This window comes from Thalassophryne amazonica, chromosome 15 (genome assembly GCF_902500255.1).
Source record: "Thalassophryne amazonica chromosome 15, fThaAma1.1, whole genome shotgun sequence".
In the NCBI taxonomy this organism is placed as follows: Eukaryota; Metazoa; Chordata; class Actinopteri; order Batrachoidiformes; family Batrachoididae; genus Thalassophryne; species Thalassophryne amazonica.
In genome coordinates, this window is record NC_047117.1 from 11,709,093 (window position 1) to 11,723,663 (window position 14,571).

At 41.6% G+C, this 14,571-nt stretch overlaps 1 protein-coding gene and 1 pseudogene across 1 annotated transcript in view; one reads left to right on the forward strand and one right to left on the reverse strand.

Annotated features, from left to right (window-relative positions):
- The window catches only part of ears2 (glutamyl-tRNA synthetase 2, mitochondrial), a 37,177-nt gene extending 33,099 nt beyond the window's left edge, over nt 1-4,078 (forward strand). Inside the window, exons 11-12 of the mRNA XM_034188866.1 lie at nt 2,815-2,824; nt 4,069-4,078. The gene's annotated coding sequence lies outside the window, so the exon portion shown is untranslated. The remainder of the gene's footprint in view (nt 1-2,814; nt 2,825-4,068) is intronic.
- Nucleotides 2,740-14,571, reverse strand: part of LOC117526790 — a 28,377-nt pseudogene continuing 16,545 nt past the window's right edge.

Sequence of the window (14,571 nt, forward strand, 5' to 3'; positions counted from 1 at the left end):
GGTATTAGAAAATAATGATACCTGTAATTTGCCATCTTCAGCCTCACAGGGTGCATGTTCACATCCTGGTCAAAGCGTTTCTCAGAGCTTTCCGAGTGTACTCCAGACATCATATCCAGCAGCCATCCTACAAATGCTCTGGAATATCCCCAGAGCAGCCAATTCCCATGATGCATTTCTGCTTCTGGAGACTGATGGCTGCAACAGAGTCTTCTGCATATTAGCATGTTTTGGTAACTTCAACTGAACACATACAACTTGAGGAACATTGATGAAGTAGGTGTGTTTTGCAACGTCCCATAATGCCCTGCAGATGCAGTACTTCCAGTGTGACAGTTCATTGTTGTTTTGTTTGTTTTTTAGCAGAATTGATGGAGGATAGAGAATATTAAGAAATGGGCCGTATAAATCGCTGAAAGTATTATGTAAAAAAAAAAAAGGCTCATGAGGTGGCTTGTTTTTTTGCCACAGTGCAGCAATACATGAATGAAATGTTTGGCGTAAGTGGGTGGTGGTGGGGTGCTAAACCTTCTACAATTTCCCATTTCCCACAACTTAGATTAAAAGCAATCTACAGGAATGAAGCAGATTTGACACCTTGAAAAATAAAAATCACATTTTATTTTTTTCAAAATAAGCAAAATATCATTAAGCCAGGTTAAGCACTGTTGACAACAAATTTCTTTTCAAAATGTGTATAAAACTGAAAGTGACATAGGATTGGGGGGGGGGGGGGGGGGGGTTAATGCTGCTAACACATGAAGATTAAATGAAATCTACCCATATGAGCCAAATTGTTCAGCAGAAAATTCAGTATTTTTGTTGCCATTAAGGTGGGCCTTTGCATGTCCAGTTTTAGTGGCAGATAATCCCCTGAAGTTTTTTTTTGTCAGCCCACTTAACGTTTCATACTGGTAGGACCTAAGCGGGATGGCTCTGCTACTTCTTCACTAGCTGTAAGCAGTGGAATTTTCAAGCTAAGCCGTCCATTCCTCTCTGTGTAAGTCTGTGGAACGTCCCTTCCACAGATTAAAAAAATAAAAACAAAAAAAAAGCACTTTACACATATTAAATTCCATGAGATGAAATAAGCACTAAACCTTTGCTACTCAGGCCCCCAGCTCAGAACTACAGTGCACACAGACAGGGCATTATGGGAAGTTGCAAAATGGATGACTGAAGAATCCCAGAAGCAGAAGCCAATAGTTCTCAGCCTGTTAGCTTAGCAGTGGAGCTTTGTGTGCTGAAATCAATCTGCGTTTACCATAAACAGTTTTAAGCGCTTTGTGCAGCTTGGACAACCCACTGTTGTGAGGCAGGGTGCACATCGTGGTTACCCATAATCCTCTTGTGCCAGATATGACGCAGACGCGTGAGAATAAAAACTGGTCTTCAGCCATCAATGTAACATATTTTCTCACTATGAACCAGCACAGACTCATTTTCAAACAGAGAATTGAATACAAGTTTACCACCCAGTGCACTGCACCCACCACTAGTGACTCAGTTCACAACTAGCATTAACTGACTAACCTGTGGCGGTACGTCTGAGATGAGACTATAAAGTTCAGCAGCCTTCACGAGAGGAGAAGCAGGATTGGAATCAACACCTAACATGTTCTTGGGCCGAAAACAGAGGACGAGTGATGAAAACATGGATGTACGAGATCAAACCTGAGACCTGCTATAGAACGAGCAACTAGAACCTCATTGGTCAGATTTATTATGACATCAGCAGATTAAAATATGTTATGTACAGATATGTAACAGGGGTGTTTGATAAAGTGCCAGATATCATGTTACAAAAAAACAATAAATTAAAATGGGACTTGTGGAAGACCATTACACCCGTTAGCCTGGTCCCACAGTTCATTGCTTCATGGACGAGCAGTGTCCTGGCTCAGACGACGGCCGAATGCTCAGTGCTGGTCGTGGGACTGTTTGGCACGATCCACCGGGGAATCAAAAGTCACAGTCAGACTGGTAAAACTGATCCTTGTAAGACTTTTTTCTTTTTTGGACGAGGGATCAAACACTTCAACATGAACCAACATCAAAACGTACAATAAGTCAGCTTTTAGCGCTGCTGCAGACGCTTCCACCTGAATATAAGACGTTCTTCTGTGTCGTAACAGTACTGCAAATAAGACGAGCGCTTACACAAATCCAGCATAGTTAAGGTGAATACGTGAGGGGGTGGGGAACTGTTCCCAGATCAGAACCCAGCTGTGTGCTACAGTCCCATTCCCAAACAGAGAATTTGCAGTAAATATAAGACAAGACTACATTTTCCAGACTTTTTTTGACACAGGAAGTTGACGTTCTTTAAACAGTTGAACAAGTTTGAGTGACGTGTAACCCGCCGTCCCTCCTCCTAAGTGAGGCAGGCAGTAACAGACAGGGCGACAGACACGAGAGAACAGGCACGCACTTATTTGCATGAACTTATTTCAGATTTTAAATTGCTGGGTGCTACAAAAAGTCCCTTAAAACTCTCAGTGTATCCCCCAGAACCCCTATGGCAGTGATGGATGCACAGATACGAGGTGAGTGGGGGGAGGAATCGCTACTAAATGGTCCAGGCCCTGCAGCGATGTGGTCCTCCACCTTCAATGTCCACTGTGGCTCCGTCTGAACTGGATCTTAGGCTTTTTAAGATGTCCCAGGTTCAACGGCTATCTGTTGAGAGGGTCATGTGACAACGTGGTCTGTGGAAAAAAAATTGCTTTCCCCCCCCCCCCCCCCCCCCCCCCATAGTTCTACTGCCTCTCTGGCTCCCTCTGTTGGCACCGTTAGTCCACTACAGCAAATCCTGATTAACAACGTTCCTCACTGACCCCCATCATTTGTTTTTACACCCAACTAACTCTCCTCGCTCACTTCTTCTGCTTCCCTGCTTTCATTCACCTGACAAGTCTTCTGCCTCTTTCAATTCTCCTGTCTCCTCCTCTTCCTCATTTTCCTCCACCTTTTCCACAGCGATTTCTCCTTCCTGTTCCACATCCTCACCATCCCCCCTCCTCTCCTGTTTTTCCCTCTTCGCTTTCCTCCATTCTCTTCTCCTGCTCCTTCATCCTCTTGTTGCTTCTGCTCCTCCTCTTTTGGGTTTATGTCATCCTCTTCTTCCTGTGTCTCCTCTTCTGGATTGCCTTCTTTTACCGCCTGGTTTTCTTTGACCTGTCCTGCTCCTGCGGTCTCATGCACCTCTTCCTCTCGAATTCCATTCTGCTCACTGTTGTGATTTTCCTTGTCGTTCTGCTCCTCCTCCTCCTCCTCCATCATTCGGTCTCCACAGATGGCTCTCCGCCCTCGTGCGCTCCTCCCACCGCTGGGCCTCAGGTGCACGTGATTGTGATTGTTGTGTTCCAGGTCCTCCAGCGTGAGTTCGAACTGGAAGCGGTCGTGCTGGAGGTGCCTGTCGGGCGGCGGTGACGGAGACTGAGGCATGGTGTTCAAGTACCAGTCCCTGTTCTCCTCCAGTGTGTCCAGCATCTCCTGGGCATCCGGGTGCACCAGGTCAGCCCACGTCTCCCACAGCGGGTGGACGATGTAGTCGATAAAACCCACCTACAGTGGAAGGAAGAATAATGCGAGTGTAACTGAGGCCATCATAAAGGCTCCACTCGCGCCGCTGTGGCCGTAACATTTGGTGTTTTCTCAGAATGTGTCGACTACAGTGACACATGCAAATGTCAGTGCAGTCACGATGGCGTCTGTGCTTCTACAGCAGACAGTGGCATTGTATTAGTTGTGTAGAGAGAGAGAGAGAGAGACAGAAGACAGGACAGAAAACAAAGTGCTTGGTGACGAGTCCAGAGGATACATCCAGAAATTTAAAAAAGTTTTTATTTTAGCCGCCTGTCGCAGTTAGAAGTTTTAAGTATAGGATGTTAGCCCACAACACATTGTGAAGAAGAAACAACATATGTAGGTTGCACTGGAGTGTAAGTCACACCCATTTTCTGTTTGGAACTCACTTTGTCACGCCACGTTTCGCTGGGCTAAATTCAGTGGTGGGTACACTTCCGATAATCGGATAACAGATAATTATCGAAGATAATGTTTCAGCATCAGATTATCTTTTAGATAACTTTAAAAACCATTATCAGACCAATTATCTTCTGATCAATTTTTGTCCGATAACTTTTAAACAGATAAATAAACAAAGCTAAATAGCAACAAGCATTTTTAAAATTAGTTCAGCACCCACCTGTTAAAACTTTTGTAACAGACGCACAGTTATAACCTTTGCAAACAGCAGAGAACTGCTTATACAAAAAAATGCATTTCAGACACTGTTCAGGCTCCACGGACAACAGCATTAAACTCTAGTGCCTAAAACTCTCTTGTATATATTCTCTGCGTTTATAGATGATTTTTTTAAATTGCGTTTGTTAAATTCCACGCATTTTAAATGTGAGCAGACAGGGATTATCTAGAATTTGTTTTGAAGGCCTCTACTGCCATCTAGCATCTACTGGCCAGTAGTGCTCATGGCAGTGTCTGGGAACCAGTAGATGGCAGTGTTCTATTTATTTTGACCCCGGTTATGTCAGATGATTGTCAAATCAACTTTTTTGCTTTGCAAATGGCTTTTTTTTTTTTTTTTTACAAATGAAGTTTAAAAACAAAACAACTGCAAAATAATAATATTATTACAAGACAGCTCTGCAGTGTTTGCACAGGCACAGTGTGAACGGTTGGAAGCTGCTTGTAGCTTTCAGCAGCAGGATAACCTCACGACGGCCGACCACAATAATATATCAAACAGGTTTGATTCTCATTCGACCATACGATCGGCGATCAGGAGGTGGTCGTCAGATGTTGACCGCAGCTTGATACTCCATGAACACTACACGATGCAGGACGCACGATTAACCTGAAACTTGGTCCAAAAAATTCCTCCATGAAAAATCATCTTGCACACTGTAAAGCACGTTTTACAACATCAAATGAATGTTGTAAAGAGAGAAATTTTGTGATGACACTTCCAGGGCTCTGTAAAAATGCCTGTTTTTACAAATAAAAAAAATGGAATATTTTACAAAAGCACATTTAAACACCAACACACGACAGACATCACATTAACGTGTTGGTTTACATAATGAATGACTGAACCAATCAGTGTTTAGGAGAGGCACCTTTACCCAGAATCCTTTGCGATCTGTCTCTTTGTTACAAAACCTCAGAATTAGTGCATTATTCAACATTAAAAGATATGCTATATTTTAACTATGTACAAATGATAGAATTGACATTAATGGAGTTATTCTGTTGGTATTAATGTTATTTATAAATCAACACCATAACTCAATATGACTTTATTTTTCAAGACCTCCGCCTTACTGGAGTTTTATAATTGATAGAAAGCTTGTTTTACAGCTGCTCTTAAGGTGCCTCTGTGTTGGGAAGGCTTTTTATAAACGATTTTCTAGCAGGGGCTGACTGGGGAAAAAAAATGTGATCTCATTGTTTAGGTCTCAGGATCTATGTTAGGAGTGCTATAGTAAATAAAAGCTACCACAAAAGGTAGATTGTTGAAAGAAAAACGTGTGGTTTTACGGTTTGAGTTTATTATTTTTAATATTATTAGAAGCTATTGAATTTGTTTATTAGTAGTTGTAAATGTGCAAGGGATAATATTGGAATTTATCTGTTATCGGTTATCTGTAACTTCCGATACATTTTTGGGTGGTTTATTGTTTTATCTTTATGGAAGATAACGTTTCAGTTATCTGATTATCTGTTATCGAAGTTAATTTTTTGGTTATCCGTGCCCACCACTGGCTAAATTTAACAACGGACAAGTACTCACTGGAGGCCACATGCACAGCGATGCCTCTGCTGGTTGGTGTTGGGATCCATCAATCACAAAATTAATGGACAAACATGTGCACTGGACAGCAGGCTGTATGTTATTTGAGACAGTGAGATGCACGCAAATGTCTGCTAAGTCAAATGCCAAAAAGTGAGAGCAGCATTAAGCCCATTAAGCCAAAAGCAATACAATCAATATTGGTTTTTGTTAACAGCTTTTTGATTTGGGATTTGTGTGAATTGTTGTACTCTAGTTTTATTATTGATGTTTGTGTCTGTTCAGTGCTTTTTACACCTGGTGAAGTCTTATGTAAATAAAGTTACAATTATAAATAACAGGCCTGTGTTTTTTCAGCATATAATTCACAGCACCTCACAAACTAATACAAATTAAAAAATAGATCTGGTGAAGAGTGCATCATCTTTTTCATCTGGACCTCTACTGTTACAGCGTTACATACATTCAGTTAAAATTAATCATGAACCAGTATGACAGCACCAAAAGAAGTCTTCTTCACTCGTTTAAAACTCTGAAGGTTGGAGGAGAGCCTACAGGTTCAGATGCTGTTTAACGTCATGCTCAGGACATCCTTCTCCCATTGTTATAAATAACATGTAGTCTGGACTCTCCTTGCAGTGTCTCCATAGTCTTTTGTTCCCACATAAATAAAGTAAATTTTTGCTGAAATTGACATTTTTTTCTCCTCCAGTTGTTTATGCCCTTTATTATGCAGTTGCTGCATGCTCCAGTTTCAGATCCTCTGCTCCAAAATAAAAAGCTTGAGGATGAATTCGAAATGGACTCCCATTAACTTACAGAACAAATGGACAAGACTGATTGTCAGATTGACAATTAGACAATGAAAACAAATGAGACAATTGTCAGATTGTCTTAGGTAGCAGATTTGGGGCCTGAGACAGTGTTTACTGGTATTTGTAGTCCATTAGGACTCAGAATCCAGCCAGTCTACATGAAACCTAGTGTGTAATGATCAAACCCATCAGAGGAAGAATCCTGCAGGTTTTGGTGTATATTGAATAAATTTATACTGGCCACATCCTTCAAAGGCTGCGTTCTACGAAGATCTGGCCTCCTGCGACCACAGAGGCCGACCCAGTGAATAAGCCTGTCTACCCCATGAACCATTTTGCTATTATGTCATTAGCTTTTCTCACCACTACCCCCAGTCACCTAGCAACCTTGACCTGTACGTGACAAGCTCCCATAGTGACCGTAACCTATAATTTAGTAATTTTCCAATGTTGTCGCAGTCCCTCTGTGGTGAAGATCTGTCTCCTGATCGATTCCCAGATGGGGTATCTATATCCAGAGTCAATCTAGAGATGCCTGTGTGTGGGTTTGTTTAATGTAGGAATGTTCTTGCATGTTGACAGATCCTTAGCCTGGTCCAATGGCTGGGACATTCCAAATGATCAGGGGCAGAGGACCTGTGGCAGCATTCAGCCGCCTTCACAGACGTTGGGTTACAGGCCATCACCTCCTCCGCTGATGATGAGGACTTCTTGTTTCACCAGAACCCTGTTAGCCGTGTTGTATTCACAGTTCCTGATGGTCCTTCATTGCTTCCGTAGGGACCACAGGGCACACAAAGTTCCCACCGTGTTTCACTCCAACAGACAATCCTTACTTGATCCACCAGGACCAGGTGTCACAGTGTGGACGAGGGGTTGGATTTTGACACCTAATCTTTAATACATATTTATATTTTACATGTGGAGCATGAAATTCCCCTTTAAATCACCAACTATTTTGTCTTGGTAGGTGAGGGACTGCACATGGACTCTTGGCAAAGAGAACATCTGTTGTATCTTTTTTATTTCGGTGGAAAAAACGCAGTACTCATCAGCCAAAATCCAAGGAGCCTTCAAAATGAAACAACCTAGTTACGCTAATATGGTTGCTGTGGTCAATGAATGCAACTTCCGAAGGATGCAGCCTGTGAATTCAGACACAGCCTGCCTTGTCTGGGGTGAACTCTGAAAGCACATGCTGATATGAAACGCTGTGTTTACACTCTGCAGTGAGACTTACCTGACTTTTCTCCACAGAGGCCGTGTGCTTGTCACACATGGCGCTGATCTCCATTCCTCGCTCTCGTTCTTGTCACCCTGTCGAAAGAATCCTCCATGATCCTCTCTGTCCACTGCTGGTACAGCGGGAGAGGTTTGGTGGGGTTGCTGAGGTCTGCACAGTGCACCATGTTCCTCAGTACCTGTACACAACGTAATATACGTACAACAGCTTTAGTACACAACAGGAGGCATGTCAAAATGTCAAGACCGCTGCTCCTTAAACTAATCAAGGTTCACTTCATAGCTACGTGTATTTTTTCATGCATTGCTGCAGATGACAGTTCTGATGAGATCTGCATCAAGTCTCCGCACTCGCTACAGTAACAAAATGATGCATGAAAACTACACTGTTGGGAAGATGGGATTATTAAACATTAGTTAACATTATCTGTTAGTTAATGCTTATAACTACATGAATGAATGTCAGTTAATCTACTCTTAATTTAAAGTGTTACCAGTTTATTGAGTGTATGTTGGGAGCAAGAAGCACGTCTTCGCCATCACATGACTGTCATATATACCCAGATGGACACGTCTGCCTCCGTATAAGATGCATGTATCCTTTTCAAAACAGTTAACCCAGCTTCAGTTCAAGTTTGGGACTGGCTCGGCCACTCCAGGACCTTGAAATGCTTCTTACGGAGCCCCTCCTTAGTTGCCCTGGCTGTGTGTTTGTGTTTGGTCATTGTCATGCTGGAAGATCCAACCACGACCCATCTTCAATGCTCTTACTTAGAGAAAAGGTTGTTTGACAAAATCTCACAATACATGACCCCATCCCTCAGTCCCTTCAATACAGTGCAGTCGTCCTATCCACTTTGCAGCAAAGCACCCTCAAAAAGGAGGTTTCCACCCCCATGTTGTACATTTGGGACGGTGTTCTTGGGGTTGTTCTCATCCTCCAAACACACCGAGTGGAGTTGATAACAAAAAGCTCTATTTTGGTCTCATCTGACCACATGACCTTTTCCCATGCCTCCTCTGGATCATCCAGATGGTCACTGGTGAACTTCAAACAGGCCTGCACATGTGCTGGTGTGAGCAGGGGGACCTTGCTGCCCTGCAGGATTTTAAACCATGACGGTGTAGTGTGTTACTAATGTAATCTTTGTGACTGTGGTCCCAGCTGTCTTCTGGTCATTGACAAGGTCGTCTTGTGTAGTTCTGGACTTTCTCAGAATCATCCTTACCCCACAAGGCGAGATCTTGTATGGAGCCCCAGACTGAGGAAGACTGACAGTCATCTTGTGTTTCTTCCATTTTCAATTAATTATGCCAGCAGTTGTTGTCTTCTCACCAAGCTGCTTGCCTGTTGTCCTGTAGTCCATCCCAGCCTTGTACAGGTCTACAGTTTGTCCCTGGTGTCCTTGGACAGCTCTTGGTCTTGGCCATGGTGGATGGGTTGGAGTGTGAGTTGATTGAGTGTGTGGACAGGTGTCTTTTATACGGTAAACAAGTTCAATAGGTGCAATTAATACAGGTAAAGAGTGCAGAATAAGAGGACTTCTTAAAGAAAAACTAACAGGTCTGTGAGAGCCAGAATTCTTACTGGTTGGTAGGTGATCAATACTGATTTCATGCCATATACAATGTGATTTTCTGAATTGTTTTTTTTTAGATTCTGTCTCTTGTAGATGGGAAAACTTGCAAATCAGGCAGTGGATCAAATCTTTATTTGCTCACTGTATATATATATTGCTTGATATGAGAAATAGGTTTTCATATCTCAAAAATCTGATGTGATTGGCAAAAACTAACACCAGATTCACATTCAGTGTCCCCAAATTACCCCAAATCCGTGAAAAACTCCATGCAAGAAAAATCGTATTGACCATGCATGACTTCTAGGGCCTACTTGCATGCATTTTCACCATTCTAACAAACAAAGGTGTGAATGCTGCTGTTATTTTTCCCCCGGTTCTTACTATAACACTGTCCTCCACAAAGTATAAACCCGAATTATTCCGCACTTTTAAATTTATTCAAAGTCACAGTGAAAAAGAATATCAGGCCTGGATTCTGTACAGCTTCTCTCACAGACGAGAGCCGCCCTTACAGAATCCCGAACAATGGACACAGTTTACATAAAACATTTCATAGGTGTGACATAGGCGGAACTTATTTGCAAAATCCTTTCCATATTGGCCCCCATGGCATTCGAATGAGGTCCAACCCCTGCCCAAGACCTGCGCAGTAACGCAACATATATTATTTATAATCTAACCTAACTCTCTTTGTCCTAAATGGTAAAAAAAAAAAAAAGTACCTGGTTAAATCTGATTTGACGTGCACATACCAACAGAGAGATCAAAGGACAGTAAGAATAAGAGTTAACTTATTCTTAATAACTAAGAATACAACCCCTGGCAAAAATTATGGAATCACCGGCCTCGGAGGATGTTCATTCAGTTGTTTAATTTTGTAGAAAAAAGTAGATCACTGACATGACACAAAACTAAAGTCATTTCAAATGCAACTTTCTGGCTTTGTGGCAGTCAGTAACGGTTACTTTTTTAGACCATGCAGAGGGAAAAAAAATATGGACTCACTCAATTCTGAGGAATAAATTATGGAATCACCCTGTAAATTGTCATCCCCAAAACTAACACCTGCATCAAATCAGATCGCTTGTTAGTCTGCATCTAAAAAAGGAGTGATCACACCTTGGAGAGCTGTTGCACCAATTGGACTGACATATCCTCTGCTTGGTCTAAAAAAGTAACCGTTACTGACTGCCACAATTTTTTTTTTCCTGATTTCTTATAGTGTTTCTTAAAGCCAGAAAGATGACATTTGAAATGACTTTAGTTTGTGTCATGTCTGTGATCTGCTTTTTTTCTACAACATTAAACAACTGAATGAACATCCTCCGAGGCCGGTGATTCATAATTTTTGCCAGGGGTTGTAAAAGCCAGAGTGGTGTAACAAATACTAGTGATGTGTTGGAGCGTTCTTTTGTTTTTCATGATTCCATAATTTTTCCTCAGAATTGAGTGAGTCCATATTTTTTTCCCTCTGCTTGGTCTAAAAAAGTAACCGTTACTGACTGCCACAATTTTTTTCCTGATTTCTTATAGTGTTTCTGAAAGCCAGAAAGTTGCCATTTGAAATGACTTTAGTTTTGTGTCATGTCTGTAATCTGCTTTTTTTCTACAAAATTAAACAACTGAATGAACATCCTCCGAGGCCGGTGATTCCATAATTTTTGCCAGTGGTTGTACAATCCTAAGATAACTACTTTAATACCAAAACGAGTACAGAAAACAAAGAAACCCTAATTGAACACACAAATATATCTAACACTGCTGTCTTTCAAGTGGACAGTGATGCTTTGACTTCAGATTCATTATTTGCTTTAGATTTTAACAAGCTGTGGCAAACTGCTTCAAATGAAACCTTAGTGTCCAAATATTTATGGACCCATCCATCTTTCAACAAGACAAAACATTCAAAAGTTGTTCAAAGCACGATGATGCATCAGGAGATTTGTCAGTGACCCACACGTGAAGAACCCAGAATGGTGGTGTGTTGGCGCCGGTTACCTGTATGCGTTCGGTGTAGTGGTCCCGCAGCAGAACTCCGGAGCTCGTCACCTTCTTGGTCTCCACCATGGTCTTCAGGTCAGCCATCAGTGTCATGTGTTTGGACATGTCTGTGGCCAACACCTGGATGCAGAACAACCATAACTACCAATTGTTTGTTTTGTCTTGTTTAGAGATTTGCCAATTTTGTGGCTCACAATCATAAAAAGTGCAAATGTTCATTTAAGCAAAAAGAGAAACTCATGGGTGCAGTGAACTTTTACTGTGACCAGTCCAAAGCGACCTGTGCAATAACCATGCCGTTTAGTCTGCATCATGGTTGTGCATTTTCACGCACAACCATGTCTAGAGTGTACAGAGGATGGTCCAATACAGAGAAGACATCTAGTGAGCGGCAGTTGTGTGGGATGAGAATGTCTTGTTGATCCCAGAGGTCAGAGCAGAACGGGCAGGACTGTGTGATGCCACCTTGTCAATATGAATCAATATCTCTGAGGAATGTTTCCAAAAACTTGCTGAATCTATGCCATGAAGAATTAAGGCAGTTCTGAAGACAAAAAGGAGTCCAACTCAGTACAAGCAAGGTGTACCTAATAAGTGGCCGGTGAGATTAATCTATTGATTATTTTCTTGATTAGTTGTTAGGTCCATAAAATTGATTTGATTTATTTTTATTAACCTTTATTTAATGAATGAATGTTATCCAGAGCCCAAGATGACACCTTCAAATGTTTATTTGTCCAAAGCCCAAAGATAATTCTGTTTACTGCCACATACAAATTAAGCTGAATCAAAGAATTTGGATTTGTAAAAACACTCAATGATCAGTTATCAAAAACAGCTGACGATTAATAATTGACAAATTGTTGCCACTCATGCATGTGTGTGTGTGTGTGTAGATATAATATATGTATATATATATATATATATAGGTATATATACAACCCAATTCCAATGAAGTTGGGACGTTGAGTAAAATGTAAATAAAACAGAATACAGCGATTTGCAAATCCTCTTCAACCGATATTCAATTGAATACATCACAAAGACAAGATATTTAATGTTCAACTGATAAACTTTATTGTTTTTGTGCAAATATTTGCTCATTTTGAAATGGATGCCTGTAACACGTTTCAAAAAAGCTGGGACAGTTTTACGTTTACCACTGTGATACATCACCTTTCCTTCTAACAACACTCAACAAGCGTTTGGGAACTGAGGACACTAATTGTTGAAGCTTTGTAGGTGGAATTCTTTCCCATTCTTGCTTGATGTATGACTTCAGTTATTCAACAGTCCGGGGTCTCCACTGTCGTATTTTGTGCTTCATAATGGGCCACACATGTTAAATGGGCAACAGGTCTGGACTGCAGGCAGGCCAGTCTAGTACCGCACTCTTTACTACGAAGCCATGTTGTTGTACACGTGCAGAATGTGTCTTGGCATTGTCTTGCTGAAATAAGCAGGGACGTCCCCGAAAAGACGTTGCTTGGATGGCAGCATGTGTTGCTCCAAAACCTGGATGTACCTTTCAGCATTGTTGGTGCCATCACAGATGCGTAAGTTGCCCATGTCATGGGCACTAACACACCCCCATACCATCACAGATGCTGGCTTTAGACTTTGTGCTGGTAACAATCTGATGGTCTTTTTCCTATTTTGTCTGGAGGACAGAACATCCATGATTTCCAAAAACAATTTTTTAACGTGGACTCCTCAGACCACAGCACACTTTCCACTTTGCGTCTGTCCATTTAAAATGAGCTCGGACCCAGAGAAGGCGCCGGTGTTTCTGGATGTTGTTGGTGTATGCATTCGCTTGCATGGTAGAGTTTAACTTGCACTTGTAGATGTAGCGACGAACTGTGTTAACTGACAATGGTTTCTGAAGTGTTCCTGAGCCACGCTGTAATATACTTACACAATGATGTCTGTTTTTAATGCAGTGCCGCCTGAGGGATCGAAGGTCACGGGCATTGAATCTTGGTTTCGGCCTTGCCGCCGATGTGTAGAAAATTCTCCAGATTCTCTGAATCTTCTGATTATATTATGGACTGTAGATGATGGAATCCCTAAATTCCTTGCAATTGAACCTTGAAATCATTGAACATCTTAAAATGTTGGACTGTTTTTTTCATGCAGTTGTACACAAAGTGGTGAGTCCTCGCCCCATCTTTGCTTGTGAATGGCTGAGTCTTTGGGGATGCTCCTTTTATACACAATCATGACACTCACCTGTTTCCAATTAGGTGTTCTTTGAGCCTTCACCAATTTTCCCAGTCTTTTGTTGCCCGTCCCAACTTTTTGAAACATGTTGCAGGCATCTATTTCAAAATGAGCAAATATTTGTACAAAACAACAAAGTTTATCCAGTTTGAACATTAGAATCTTGTCCTTTGTGGTGTATTCAATTGAATATAGGATGAAGAAGATTTGCAAATCGCTGTATCGTTTTTATTTACATTTACTCAACGTCCCACCTCATTGAATTGGGGTCGTGTGTGTATATATATATATATATATATATATATATATATTATATATATATATATATACAAGGTCTGTTAGAAAAGTATCCACCTTTTTATTTTTTGCAAAAACCATATGGATTTGAATCACGTGTGATTGCATCAGCCAGCTTGAACCTTCGTGCGCATGCGTGAGGTTTTTTCAAGCCTGTTGGTTGCGTCATTCGCCTGTGAGCAGGCTTTGTGTGAGCAGTGGTCCCACCCTCTCGTCGGATTTTTATTGCGAATAAATGTCTGAACGATTTGGAGTTTTGCTGCATCAAATTTTTCCAGAAACTGTGAGAGACCTCCAGGTGGACACCATTCGGAAAATTCAGATGGCTTTCAGGGACGATTTATGGGATTACACAGATTAAGGAGTGCTCCAGCTGAGGTTAAAGACCGCCCACAGCGTCTGAGAGCACGGCGCACTCCGAGTGCCGATCAACAAGCTGACACCCCTGCTGAACCAACCAGATCATTTCCAACGTGAAGGCTTTGTTGATCCTGGGAAGTCGTCTGACTTCCACAAAAATGGCAGAAGAAGCGTGGACATCAGACTTTTTCGGCACATTCCACTGCTACAGGAGTTTTTTTCATGGAAAGAGAAG